Source organism: Nannospalax galili, unplaced genomic scaffold (assembly GCF_000622305.1).
Source record: "Nannospalax galili isolate Female #2095 unplaced genomic scaffold, S.galili_v1.0 scaffold556, whole genome shotgun sequence".
Taxonomy (NCBI): Eukaryota; Metazoa; Chordata; class Mammalia; order Rodentia; family Spalacidae; genus Nannospalax; species Nannospalax galili.
Genome location: NW_008338253.1, coordinates 795,474 through 809,416, shown reverse-complemented (window position 1 = coordinate 809,416; position 13,943 = coordinate 795,474). Strand labels below are relative to the sequence as shown.

General features: G+C 37.3%; 1 protein-coding gene across 2 annotated transcripts in view; it reads left to right on the top strand.

Annotated features, from left to right (window-relative positions):
• The window catches only part of Sytl5 (synaptotagmin like 5), a 146,478-nt gene that overhangs the window by 48,858 nt on the left and 83,677 nt on the right, over positions 1-13,943 (top strand). The gene's annotated exons all lie outside the window — the stretch shown is intronic.

Here is a 13,943-nt window from a genome sequence, read left to right as displayed (position 1 = left end):
TTCTATTCTTTTCTGTTTAGATTCTGAAAGCATCATTTCATTTTTCTTAAAATCCTTTCTTTATATTGTGGTACTGAGGATACAGCCCAGGATTTCACACACTGTATCTAGGGTGTAAACAAAGCATTTCCATAGAGGGAATATTCTTTGCATACTGGAGTTTGTATTAATGGTGACTCTCTATTCCCATTTCATTTCTCCCTCTAGCATCCTTACAACTGTGACTTCATGCAAACGTCACAGAAAAATATAATAAAGAACAAATCATTTATTAGCCATTGTCAAAGGGTTATCACTTTATTCAGAATTTTCTAAAGTGTCAAGAACGCAGATAAATTTCCTATGTGATGAAAAAAGTAAACCATAGATATCTTTGTCTTTGAAATGGTTTTGTTTAACTTCCTTTACATACTGCTTCCGATATACAACTTTTTCTTCAAAATCTCAGTCATGGTGTCACATACCTCTAAACGCTAAGGCTGGAGGATTGTTGAGAGTTTCAGAACAGCCTGGGCTACATAATGAGTACAGGCCAGCTGGGGCTACATGATGAGACAATGCCTCCAAAATCAAAAGGAAAAAAGAAATGAAATCTCATTTTTGGTTTAATTTTTTCTCTTCCTGACTCTGAGAGGCTATTGTTTCTGTTTCTCCCTCATCCTCTTCAACATTCTGTGGTTGACACATTTTAGTTTACACTTCAGTCAGCCTTTAGGAGGACTAGTACATAAGAAGAGGGAAGGCTGAGTTCCTTATTTAAAGAAACAAAAGAAATTCCAAATCCATCAAACAAGATTACATCATGCTATTTTAAACCTTTTGTCTTGTAGTTGCTCAACAAGAATGAGGCATAGTTTCCCCAACATCAAGATGCTTGTACTATTATTCCAGGCTCTATCTGCCTGGGCTTTGTTATAAATGGGAAAAAGTCTGTAAATAGACTTTATCTTTAAAAAGCTTTAAAATTCATTCTTTGAGGATTTCATACATGCATACAGTGTATTTTGATCATCTTTACCTCCACTTCCTCCTTTAACTCCTCACAGATTCCCCACTCTGCATCCACAAAAATGTTATCTTTGAAATTGTGAATAACCTGAAATACTTTATAGGCAAACAGTATACTAGTCAGAGCAGCTTTGGAGTTAGCATGTCAGGAACAATGTTTTCCCATTAAGAAAGGGAAAGAAGATACTCAGGAGATCAGTAGAGCAAAATTTCTTTTCCAGGAACATGTATTTACCACAGCGATGACTCATTAATGGACTGCCGCAGCACTGTTCCATTATTCCAACTGATTCCTTAAGAAAATTGAAGTAGGAGAGGGGGCATCTTTTCTTAATTCTCATCATCTAAGGAAATTGTTAGATAACCATCTCTTTGGTCCATGACATGACCTATCTTAGCAATTATTTTCCTTTCTTCTCTACAATGCCTATTTCTTCATAGTTCATTGGTCTTTTCCTGGAGCAGCTGTGCTAAGGCAATCCCTTTTAAAACTTACTTTATATGTGAGTGGAAATGATGTTTTATCAGATGTCTAATTGATTTTATTTCTTTTCAGTAGTTTCAAGCCAAGGGAAATAGGAGTAGTTTAGGGACGGCTTTGAAGACTCTTAGGAGAGCATAACAAATGCCTACCACTTGTTGTTAGGGACTGGATCTATGAAATAAAGGACAATCTTTACAAGGTTGTAAACGTAAACTGTAGTTAAAAAACAGAATGCTCTTCAAGGCTGAAATACCAAATTCTCTCTAGATTCACTGAAGGGTTGTTGTGCTCTATCTGAAACAGACTCTCAGAGTCTGCAAATGATTTATTTTTTAATATTTTGTTTTTTTAATTTTATGTGTATGAGTGCATGTCTACATGTAGTAGGTACACCCCTGTCATGCAATACCCGCAGAGATCAGAAGAGAGCACCAGATGCCTTGGAAATGGAAATGCATATGGTCGTTAGCCACTGTGTGGGTGCTGGGAATTGAACCCTAGTCCTATACAAGAGCAGCCAGTGCTCTTAACTGCTGTGCTAGCCCCACAAATGATTTATTAACCTGCTGATTTTGGAAGAAATTAGTAAAAGAGTAGGAGAAACAGAACAGAGAAGAGGTGAAAGCTAGGCAATGGGGCTATCTCAGGTTAGGCCTGAGTATGAAGGCACAAGCCACAAGTGACTTGGGGGTATGACCTATGTCCCTAAGCATTGTCCAGTTGTCGAAGCTGGATCATTGTGCCCTGATCTCAGTCAGTCACTGACTATGCGTGCCCTCACAAAGAGTTTCTTGACTTAAGAAATAAAGATACAGATTGTCCATGTAAATGAGATAAACAACTATTTTAGTATAAGTATATTCCAGGCAATAGTTGAAAGATCCCAACTCTTAACAAATTTTATTGTTTGTATGTAGTTCAAATTTAACTGAGAATTCTGTATTTTATCTAAGATCTCTTCCATGTGAGTGAGAGGGAGACAAACTCCAAGGCCCATCACTGCAGTGCCATCGTTCAAATCTTAGAAAGCATGAAATGCAGATCATCACCAGAAAGGCTGTTAGAAACTATAGAGAGCTATGTAGCACTAGTAAGTCAGTAAGAGGGAAAACTGAGGTGGGAGAACATCATCATATGATGAAAGTACAACTTTGAGCCTGAAATTTGCTGTTTCATAGAAGTAAATGGAGGATGAAGCTGCATTTCTAAGTCACATTTGTATCAATGGAAGATAGGGCAAACATTTTAGCACAAGCCCTTGCCCACTGTCACATCCACCATGCTGTCCTTCTTCTTTCCACTCCTGTCCCCTGCCCCCCCACACGATTTATCCCATTACTTTTTTAAAAAACATATCACAGAACTTTCAGAAAGGGAGTAAGGCCCTGTTTGACAAAGATTTTCTTAATTTTTATTGGGGTTCAATTTTCATACAGTTATAATTTGATATGATTTATATCTCCTCCCTCATCTACAACTTCCCCCCACTGGCACTGGCACCCACCCAATTCAAGGTACTACACACTACACACACACACACACACACACACACACACACATATGTATGTATATACTGTGGCCTATAAAGTCTGACCTGTGTCTGCACATGTCCCTCAGTGTGGGTCTATCCACTGGAGTCTGGTCAACCTACCAAGAGTCTGTCCCTGTAAGACACTGTCTTTCCCACTCCCAGCACCCATCAGTTGCCAAAAGTTCCTTAGGCTGGGTTGGGATTGCTTGCCCACTTCTCTGTGTCTATTCTGTGATTTTGTGTGGTTTGGGCTTGCATTGGACATGTGCATGGTGTTGCCATTGCTGTGAATTCCTATGTGTAACTGACCAGCTGTCAGGAAGACTCTTTATCTTTGTGGTTATCCACCACCTCTGGCCCTTACAACCTTTCCTTCCCCTTTTCTGCAATGATCCCTGAGCCCTGAGGGGCAGAGGTTTGAAATAGTTTTCCTAATCGAGGATAAGCACTCTTCAGCTTCTTGTTCTCTACAAATTGAACCGTTGTAGGTGTGTTAACCACCATCTGCTGCATAACTAAATATTTTTAGTTACCATTTGTTGCAAAAAGAATCTTTCTTGATGAGTTGTGAGAGGTACATTTGCCTGTAAAAATAAGGATGTATAGGTACAATAAAGTACGAAATTACATTGGTCTAGGGATGTGACAAAAGTAGGTTTTTCTCTAGGATCTATAACCTCTCCAGTCATGTGTATTTTTCACTATGTTTACAATACCACACATAAGTTCTTTCCCATTGAAAGGGCCTTAATTCCAATTAGACAGCTGTTCATTACCCCAAGACAAAAGTGCCACTACTGCACCAATAGCAGTAGTATGCTGGCCACACATTGTTGTTTATTAGGCTTTCCAACAGGGTCGAGTCATTGATTGGTTTTTGTTCTTTGGCTGCTGGCACAGAATCCTCTGCTACCATGAGAGCTAGTCTTCGTGGAGGAGACTTCCAGGTCAGTCCTTACCTGATTGCTTCAAGTCCTGTATCTGAAGTATGACTTGTCTTTAGCAATAGAGTTTTACCTTCCAGTTCTGGGAGGCAATCAGGGGCTGTGGCAATAGCTTGTGTTATTTTGGGAATCTCTTGAACTACTCCAACCAACAACTTTAAGGGAGGTTTCTTTACCTGGCACTGCGTTTTTTTATATAGCCTTCAGCTTTATATATATGCAGTTTTGATTTCCATTCCCTCAATTTCTAAGGATCTTGGACACTTTTTAAGGTATTTCTTAGCCATTTTTATTTCTTCTGAGAGTTCTGTTCAGACCCATATCCCATTTTTAAATTGAAATATTTGTTTTCTTGATTATTTGATTTTTTTAGTTCTTTGCATAATCTGGATATTAATATTCTGTCAGATATATGGCTGGTAAAGTTTTTCTCCCATTCTGTGGGCTTTGTCCTCAACTGATTGTTTGCTCTACAGAAGCTTTTTAGTTTAACAAGGTCTCATTAGTCAGTTGTTGACTTTAATTCCTGAGCAAGCTACGTCTGCTTTAGAAAGTTCTTTCCTGCACTTATATCTTGTAGAGTACTGCATATGTTTTCTTCTGTTTCAGTCTTTCAAGCTTCACATTGTGGTCTTTGATCCAGTTGGAGTAGACTTTTGTGCAGTGTGATAGGTATAGGTCTAATTTCATTCTTCAACATGTGGAGATCTATTTTTGCAAACGCCATTTGTTGAAGATGCTGTCTTTCCTTCAGTGTGTGTTATTGACACTTTTGTCAAATACCAGGTGACTAAAATTGCATCCACTCATGTTTGGGTCTTCTATTTTGTTCCACTGATCTACAAGCCTGTTTTTGTACCACTACCTTGCTGTTTTTATGACAATAGCTTTGTAACATAGATTTGAGGTCTGGTATGGTAACTCCCCCGGAATTGCTGTTTGTGTTAGGGGTTGCTTTGGCTATCCGGAACCTTTGGTATTTCTATATGAATTTTAAGATGATTTTTTTTATTTCTGTGAAGAATGTCACAGGGATTTTGATTGGATTTGCATTTAATCTTCAAACTGCTTTTGGTAAGGTGATCATTTTCACTATAGTAATTCTTCCAGTCCATGTTACATTTTATTGCTCTCCACAATATCTGGGACTAATTGTTACAGTGACTGTGAAGCTTCACAAGCTACTTTGCTTGGCTCAGAACCAAAACAGAGACCACACCATTAAAGCCAGTTCATAGGTAGTCTCAATCTTTTTCTAAGTCCCACTCTTCTGTTTTTCATAGCTTCCTAAAAATATGGCATATTTGGTACCTTCTTGATTAAAAGAAACTTGGTCTTTCCTCATATATATTGCTTGGAGAAAGTAAGTCCACTAAATCCATTCCATTATTTAATGGTGCCTGTGGTTTTCATTAGAAGCAACATTATTTTTAAGTCCTGAATAAAATTTTTATTTTCCTCTTTTCAACTGAGTTTCCAGGTAAGAAACATACTTTCTGAGGTAGTGTCACTGTAGGAAGGTGTGAGTGTTTTAGCTTGGAGGCAGTATCACATCCACAGTCAATACTTGTTACTTTTTATTAATGAGATGGTATATTTCACATAGCAAACTCCTTTTTCTACCAGGCTTTAAAAATTGTTCCAATGTCTACCATATGTCTAAAACCATGTGAACTTTATTCCACAAATTTACCTGTGAAGTCTGGGTAATAGTTCATTCAATAAGATGCTTGCCTTCCAAACATAAACCCCTGAGTTTGATCCCCATAAATCACTTTTCAAATGATAGGAGTATAGTGACACAGGCTTGTAATCCTAGTACTTGAGAAATGGAGACAGCTGGATTAACCAATTTACCCTAGTTGGTGAGTTCAAGGTCAGTGAGAAAACTTGTTTCAAAAAAACAATGGATGGTGCCTGAGAAAGACACAAGAAGTTGTCCTCTGACCTAGAGTAGAGGTTCCACTGTAGATGTGTCACTTAGGGCTGGACATCACTAAGTCATATATTTTTGTGTGTGTGACCTGTTGTGGAACTCTGCAATAGTCTCCATCTGTTGTAAAAAGAAGCTTCTTTGATGAGTTGTATATGGTATAATTGTCTGTAAGTATAAGGATCTATATTTAGCATACAATAAGAAATTTCATTTGCTAGAGATATGACAGAGATAGGGGTTTCTCTGGGATTTGTGACTTTCCCACCCATATGTATTTGGCTGTATTTACAGTGCCACACATGAATTCCTTCTCAATTTAAGTCCAACTAGATAGCTGTTGATTACCCCATAGATAAAAATGCCACCACTGTGCCGATAGAGGTAGCTTGCTCTGCCAGTTGTGGTTATTTGGCTTTACAGTTGAGCTAGATCCGCCAGTTGTTGTAGTTATTTGACTTTATAGCTGAGCTGGATCATTGATTGATTTTCTCCCTCAGCAGCTTGCATAGTATCTTCTAGAACTATGAGAGCTAGTCTTCATGAAGAAGGTTTCCAGAACATTTCCAGCTCCATTGTTCCAAATCCTGTGTCCAAAGTATGTCCTTTCTTCAGCAATAGGGTCTTAACTTCAGGTTCTGGGGTAATCAAATGTTCTGGCAAAAGCCTGTGTTATTTTGTGAGTCTCTTGGAAGAACAAATATGTGTATTTGTGTGTTTATGTGTCTCTTTATGAGCACATGCACAGATGAGGAATTCTTTTACGTAAAGATAAGATTAACCAATATTTTTGTCTTTGTGGCCCATTTATGTTCTCTCTACACTTCTTAATTTTATTGGAGAATGAAAGCAGTACAGACAATACATAAATGAAAGGATATTCTTGTTTTCCAACAATGTTTCATATGGAAATTGACGTTTAAATTCCATATATTATTCATTTATCCCCAAATATTAATCTTCTTTTGGTTTTCAACAATCTAAAAATGGCAAATCAGCTGGGCATTGTAGTGCATACCTTTAATCCCAGCTCTCTGGAGGCAGAGGCAGGCTGATCTCTGTGAGATCAAGGCCAATTTGGTCTACATAGTGTATTCCTGGCCAGCTGAGGCTACAGGGAAACCTGGTCTCAAAAGAGACCAAAAGAAATAAATAAATAAATAAAAATGTGAAATCACTTAGTTCAGTCCCCACAAAAATATAAGATGGGCTATCAAGCTTCCACTTACAAGACAGAACATGCTATGTTTGTCTTTCTGGATCTGAATTACTGCATTCAGGATGATTGTTCTATCCATTTACCTGTGAAATTCATAATTTTGCTTTTCATTAAAGCTGAACAACATTCCATTCTGTAAATGTATTGTACGTTCACTATCCATTCTTCATTTTATGGACACCTAGGCTGTTTCCATTTCCTGGCTGTTGTGAATAGAGCAGCAATGAACATGGATGAACAGGTGTCTCTGTAGTAGGAGATAGTATCTTTTGGATATATGCCCAAGAGTGGTATGAGTGGATAATGTGGTAGATCTATTTCTAGATTTTTGAGGATTCTCCCACTGATTTCCATAGTGACTGCACAGTCTGTACTCCGTCCAAGATGAATAAGAACTCCTGTCATACATACTTGCCAGCACTTATCATTTTTTTTCTGATCATAACCTTTCTGACTGGGATAAGATGAAATTGCAAAGTAGTTTTAATTTGCATTTCCCTGATGACTAAAGATATTGAACATTAAAAAAAATATTTCTCAGTCATTTGTGTTTCAGTTTTTGAGAACTTCCTGTTTAGTTTTTTGATGCATTCTTTGGTTCTTTTTTTAAAAATTTAATAACCACATGATTAGAAGCATTTCATTATAGCTTTAACATATTCAGTAATGCTTTCCAGAGCAAGGATACATCTCTTTCAAAAGTGGCTGTAAATTTTTAGGTTCACAGTTGAATTAATATGGTTATACAATATTGAACTCAGTATAAACCCTGTAAGACATAAAAATTTAATGAATTTTTACCCTTTAAAGAAGATCTCCCCTTCATTTTAAAATATGCTGTTTCCTACATTTTTAATGCTACTAACGCTAATGCTTAACATGTGTCTTTAATCTGTATGCATCTGACTATTGCTAGTCACAGTTGGTTACACTCAGATCCTTGGCACCTGAGTATGGATATAAAGTCATCAGGTAGATTTCAATGGTAAAGTTTATCACCTCTACTAATTAACATGAAACAAATTTTTATGCTTCCTCCTCTTTTTAATTTGTTGATTTTTTTGTGTGTATCTCAGCTACATTTAAAAAATTGGTTTGTTTGGTTTTCTGATGTTTACTTTTTGAGTTCTTTTTATTATTTAAATATTTTATTTATTATTTTTATGTGTAAGAGTGTATTCCCTGCATGTATGTAAGTGCACCCATGCCGTGCAATGCCCATAGAGGATGCCATCAGATTCCCCGGAACTGGAGTTACAGACAGTTGTTAGCTGCCATATGGGTGCTGCGATTCAAACCCAGGTCTTCTACAAGAATAGCCACTGTTCTTAACTACTGAGCCATCACTCTAGCCTGTTGAGTTGTTTTAATATTCTAGATAGTAGCCCTCTGTCAGAGGTATAGCTGGTAAAGATTATTTCCCATTCTGTAGGTTGTCTCTTCACTCAAATGATTGTGCCTTTTGAGGTACAGAATATTTTTAATTTTATGAGATCCCATTTGTCAATTGTTGGTCAATTGGGATCCTTTTCAGAAAGTCTTTTCTTGTGCCTACAAGTTCCAGTGTGTTCCCTGCTTCCTCCTCCAGCTGATTCAGGCTATTGGGTCCTATTTTGAAGTCCTTGATGCTATCTCTGAATCCTTAGATGTGTGTGTGTCTCAATTAGAAAATCCATAGAGGTGGAGAAACTAGTAAATAGCCATTCAGGGGAGGCTTCATGGGAAAGAAGATAAAATACAGTCATATAAAGGGGGAATGTGATGGGACTGGAGAGATGGCTCAGCAGTTAAGAGCACTGACTGCTCTTGCTGTGGACCTGGGACAGTTCGAAGCACGTACATGGTGGCTAACAGCCATCTGCATTTAACTCCCATTCCAGTGGATCCATTTCCCTTTTCTGAGTTCTGCTGGCATTGCATGACATGGGTCCACTTAGATACACATAGGCAATACACTAGGACAAATAAAATAAAAATATATTTTTTAAAAAAGTAGAGGGAGAAGGTGAATAATGGAGTAAGAATTGTAAAGGTAGTGGGGAATGGGAGGTCAGGGCAGAGGAGGGAGTAGGGAAAGGGATAACTAACACCAAAGACCTTTAGAAAAAGTCATTGGGAAACCTACCACTATAGATTCTTCTTAAATTATATACATATAAAATACAAAAGAGTGTAAATGGAGTCACCCTATAATGGGTACAACACCCATACTAATCACCAGGATAGCAAACAAAAAGCCCAGTGTCAGGAATGGAATCTCTTTTGAAGCTGTTGATCAGGGGTCCCATAGACCCTCAAGCAATACTGACCATTGCTCCTGTTCTTGCTTACCAACCAGAACTTCACAGTAAGATCTTATTGTTGAAGATACTACATACATGAGTTGTAGAACAAACAATAAGAAATCAAGCTCTTACTGACCTCAAAGCTTCATCTCTACTGGCTATCTTTCATAGTGCTAGAAGTAGATATGCCTGCTAGCAAAAGAGAAAAGTGACAGTGCCCAACTGTAAATCCTGTGAGGTATAACAACTAGACTGGAAAGATAGACCCACTGGTGCAACAGTTGCATTAATGTTAAGGGAGTAACCAGCCACTTTCTGGCTTGAATTGAGGTCTAATTCATAAGATGGAAACCATACCTGACAATGGTGTCAGGTCTAGAAACTTGTGGCTATACCAGTCACAGGTCATGGGCAAGAGCTTTACTTGTATTATTCTGTATTAAATTTACTCCTAGTGACTTATTGTTATACCCATAGAGTAATGAATTTCTCAACTCTCACCAGAGAAACTTCCTCATGATCAGATGGTGATTTACACAGAGACCCACAACTGGCAGAGACTAAGAGACTATAGACTGCTTATCCCTCAATAGGATACCTGTATCAAACCACTGCCACCCAAGCCTCAGGGATCATAGTGGAAGAGGGTGTGGAAAGATTCTAAGAGCCAGAGGTGGATGACCACAAGGAAACAGTTTTCCGTGGAGCAGGGCAGGTTCATATGAACTCACAGCAATGATGACAGCATGCCCAAGATCCATGTAAGAGCAAGCCAGGCAGAATTTCAACATGGAAGTATGGAGGTGGGTAGGAAGTCCCAGTCCTAGTTTATGAACTTTTGGCAACTGGGGGAAAGTCCATTTTATTTATGGGTGTGATCCTCAGTTTTCTTTGAGTGTGATGCTGCAAAGTTTGACCAGGCTCCAGTGGATGGACCCACACAGAAGAGAGAATTTGATTACACAATGCTTCAATAGTCCTTAATATATACATAACAGAGCACAAGGATCAGGGATTATTGGGGCTGCAGGTAGGGGAGGAGGCCTAAATATGATGAAAACGTATTGGATGAAGTTCTCGAAAATTCAGTAGAAACTGAAAAATAGATAAGGCCAATTCACAGTACAGTTTGCTGACCCCTAGTACATCACAGTCTTTCACTGACCCAGAAAATATATTTTCTTTTGTTGCAGTCATCAGAAGAATACTCCAACACTTTTCATGTGAGCACTGTGCTAAATATTGAACACACGGTGGCACATGGGAAGAGGTCAGTGCAGTTTAACACAATGTTGCCAAGGTTTGAATGCATATCAGAATCACCCTGAAGTTTTAATACGTGTTGATTTCTAAGTCTCATGCCCAAATTGTCTGCTGTTTAGTCTTAGCATGGTTTGGAAAGAAGTATTTTTAATATTTTCTGATGTTCCTGAAAGGGTCAAATCTTGTCTTACACAAAGGTACATCATTTGGGATCACAAAAGACTAGAATATCCAACTACATTTAACTTTTCCCCTTTTCTTTGTTTATTTTTGATATTTTTCTCATTTATTAGGCTCATTTCAATTTCCAGGTATAACCTCTCATTCACTTCTTTACCATATATTCATTTCAGATTTGAAATAACTAAATGAAGTTAAGAAAACCCCCAAAAAAAAAACACAGAGAGACTAACCAGCATTATCTCTGTGTGGGACTATGCACTATACCCTCGGTCTCAGTGAGTGTTATTGGCTCTTATATTAATGACACCTTCTGGAAGCACTTGTTCAACCGTGCTTTCCACGTTCAACATTGTCAGCCATTCTAGAAAGAGAGGACAATAGGAGAAACTTTTCTGGCTATCATTCATGGGAAAGCATTGTATAAACCAGAGAGACAAATCACTATTTTCCCTGTTACTGATCTTTTGATCTTTTATACAGAAAAGTCAGAAGCCATCATGAAGACTTGGTGACATCATGAAATTGTAGATAAAAAAATAGAAGGCTTTTGTTTTTTTCTCCTTTTATTTTATTTTTTAAAGTTCTAATAGTTCTTTGAGAAGTTCATACAATGTATTCTGTTCATATTCATCTCCTTCCCCAACTCCTTCCAGTTCCTACTCTCCCTTAGTTACCTACCCAAAGTTGTGTCATCATTTTTTAAACCCATTAAGTCCATCTTCTCCATGTTGGAATTTTTCCCTAGCTTGAGTTTGCTTAGATCTTGTGCATGCTGCCACAACTGCTGTAAGTTCATATGGGCACCTACCCTGTGGTGTCTAGAAAGCAATGATGACTTGTAATAATCTGCCATCTCTAGATCTCACAGCATTTTTGCCTCTCTTCTGAATGATCACTGAGCCTTAGGATAAGATATAGGTTTCTTATTGAGGGTGAGACATTCCACAGTCTCTTATTATCTGTATCTTGACCAGTTTTGAGTCCCTGTATTAATCACCAGAAGTATTTACTTTTTAAGATGACAGTTGAGAGTTGCACTAATCTATGCATATATCCATAAGTCCTAAGTCATTAAAAGTTGGTTTAATGCCTTGTTCATTTAGCAGAATAATAGTAAATAGTAATAAGTTATCCCCTAGGGCCTATGACCTATCTAGCCACATACACTTGGCTCCCAAATGGTGCCAGGTATGATTTTCATATTGTGGAATGGGCCTTAAATCCAATCAGAAAATGGTTGGTTACTCCCTTAACACTTATGCCACTATTGCAACAGTGGGCATGTCTTGCCAAATCAGTCATTACTGTAGTTCACAAGGTTCATAGCTGGGTAAGACTGATGATTATTTTTCTTCTTCAGTACCATGCATAGCACTTTCCAGCACTATGAGAGCTAGTCAGGGATGAAACTTCAAGTTCAGTACTATATTCTGTAACACAAGTATGTAGTATCTTCAGCAACAAAGTTTTACTGTCAAGTTTTGGATGGTAACCAAAACATTAGCAATAGCCTGTAATGTTTGGGGTTCTTTGGGATTATCCGGGCCAACAACAAGATGTAACACATTTCCTGGCACTGGGCACTTTATTTGTTAATCTGTCGTATAATACCATTCATAAGCTAAAGTAAATAAGTCTCTTCTTATATAGAAAATGTGCCTTTCAGTAATTAGAGTAACCACACTCCACAGAGGGTATCATTTCCATATTCTTAAACCCTATTAGAATGAGACAGTATATCTCTTTCTTGCCACTTTCCCCTTAACTACGTATTGCCTTGATCATTTTTTGGCAATGGATTCTAATACTTATATAATTCACAGCAGCATGATATCTACATCAAAAATAGATCTTTATTAATTAGTGTTTAAACTTCTCTAATTTAGATGAGGAAGCTTTTTATCCTCTTCCTACTTAAGCACAAAAAGTCCACGTATTTTATGTAATTTTAAATAGCATCTAAAAGACTTGACAACTAAATATTTATGATGATGTGCCTCATTAGACTAAACCTTTTCTTAGTCTAATCAACTAAGAGGAAATATTTTTGAGATGTTCACAGTAAATGTCAGGCACAAATGTGAAAGCATATGTCATTTTGGAGATAATGTTTCTGGCAGCAATAATTTCCACTAGCTGACTTAGGATCACAAGAATGTTTTTTCTTATTACAAGATAGACTCTTAAATGTCATACACCTGATTAATCATCTTTTGCCAGAGCTTCTATATTAAGTACGACTTTGGTTTTAGCTTTGCTGAAATCATGATAGGAAATTTGTCAAAACCACATGGATCAGGAAGGACCTTCCATACAGATAGAAGCAGAAATATGCACAAAGATCCCTTTGGTTTTAATATTTTGATTCCCTTTTATAACATTCACCACTAGCCTTTCCTTTTTAAATGAGGTTTTTACCTAAAAGAGTAGGGTACGATAATTCTATAATAATCTTATTCAAACAGCAGTTAACCTATGGTCATGACACATCAATCTAATCTCTTACTAAACTAAGTAAGACCTCTGAGGTGGACAGAAACACATAGGACAGTAGAAATGTGATTTACAGCTGTCAAATGTCAGAATACAACACCAGTGGAAGGAGGGGCCAAGAAAATCACATCAAAACTTAGAATTCTAAAGTACTTAAAATAATTAAACAGAAAATATATTCTCTCATCAGAATTAATACGCACAGTCATAAACTACTCTGAGCTGGGTCCATAGTACTATGATTTGGAGGGTTGCTTCTAGAAAGAGGCCAGAGACCCAACATACTATCAAAAAGATGCTGTATAGAAGGTTTTCAAATTCTTTTAATAAGGACTCAATAAATTAACTTTCAGTTCAATATTTCTTTATATTTTCTTGTCTATTAATGCAGAATACTTCTGACTGAAATGAGTTGATCTTTGTGAAATTATGTAGGAGCAGTATGAAAAAGCAAAATAAAATAGGCCCAAGCTGTGGGTGAATGGACAGTACTTTTTATTCTGAATTCACCATATATTAACATTGTGATAGCATGTTGGTATCGTAATATATGATGAAATAGTTGTTTTATTCATATTTTTAGTTATCAGACAAAGTAGT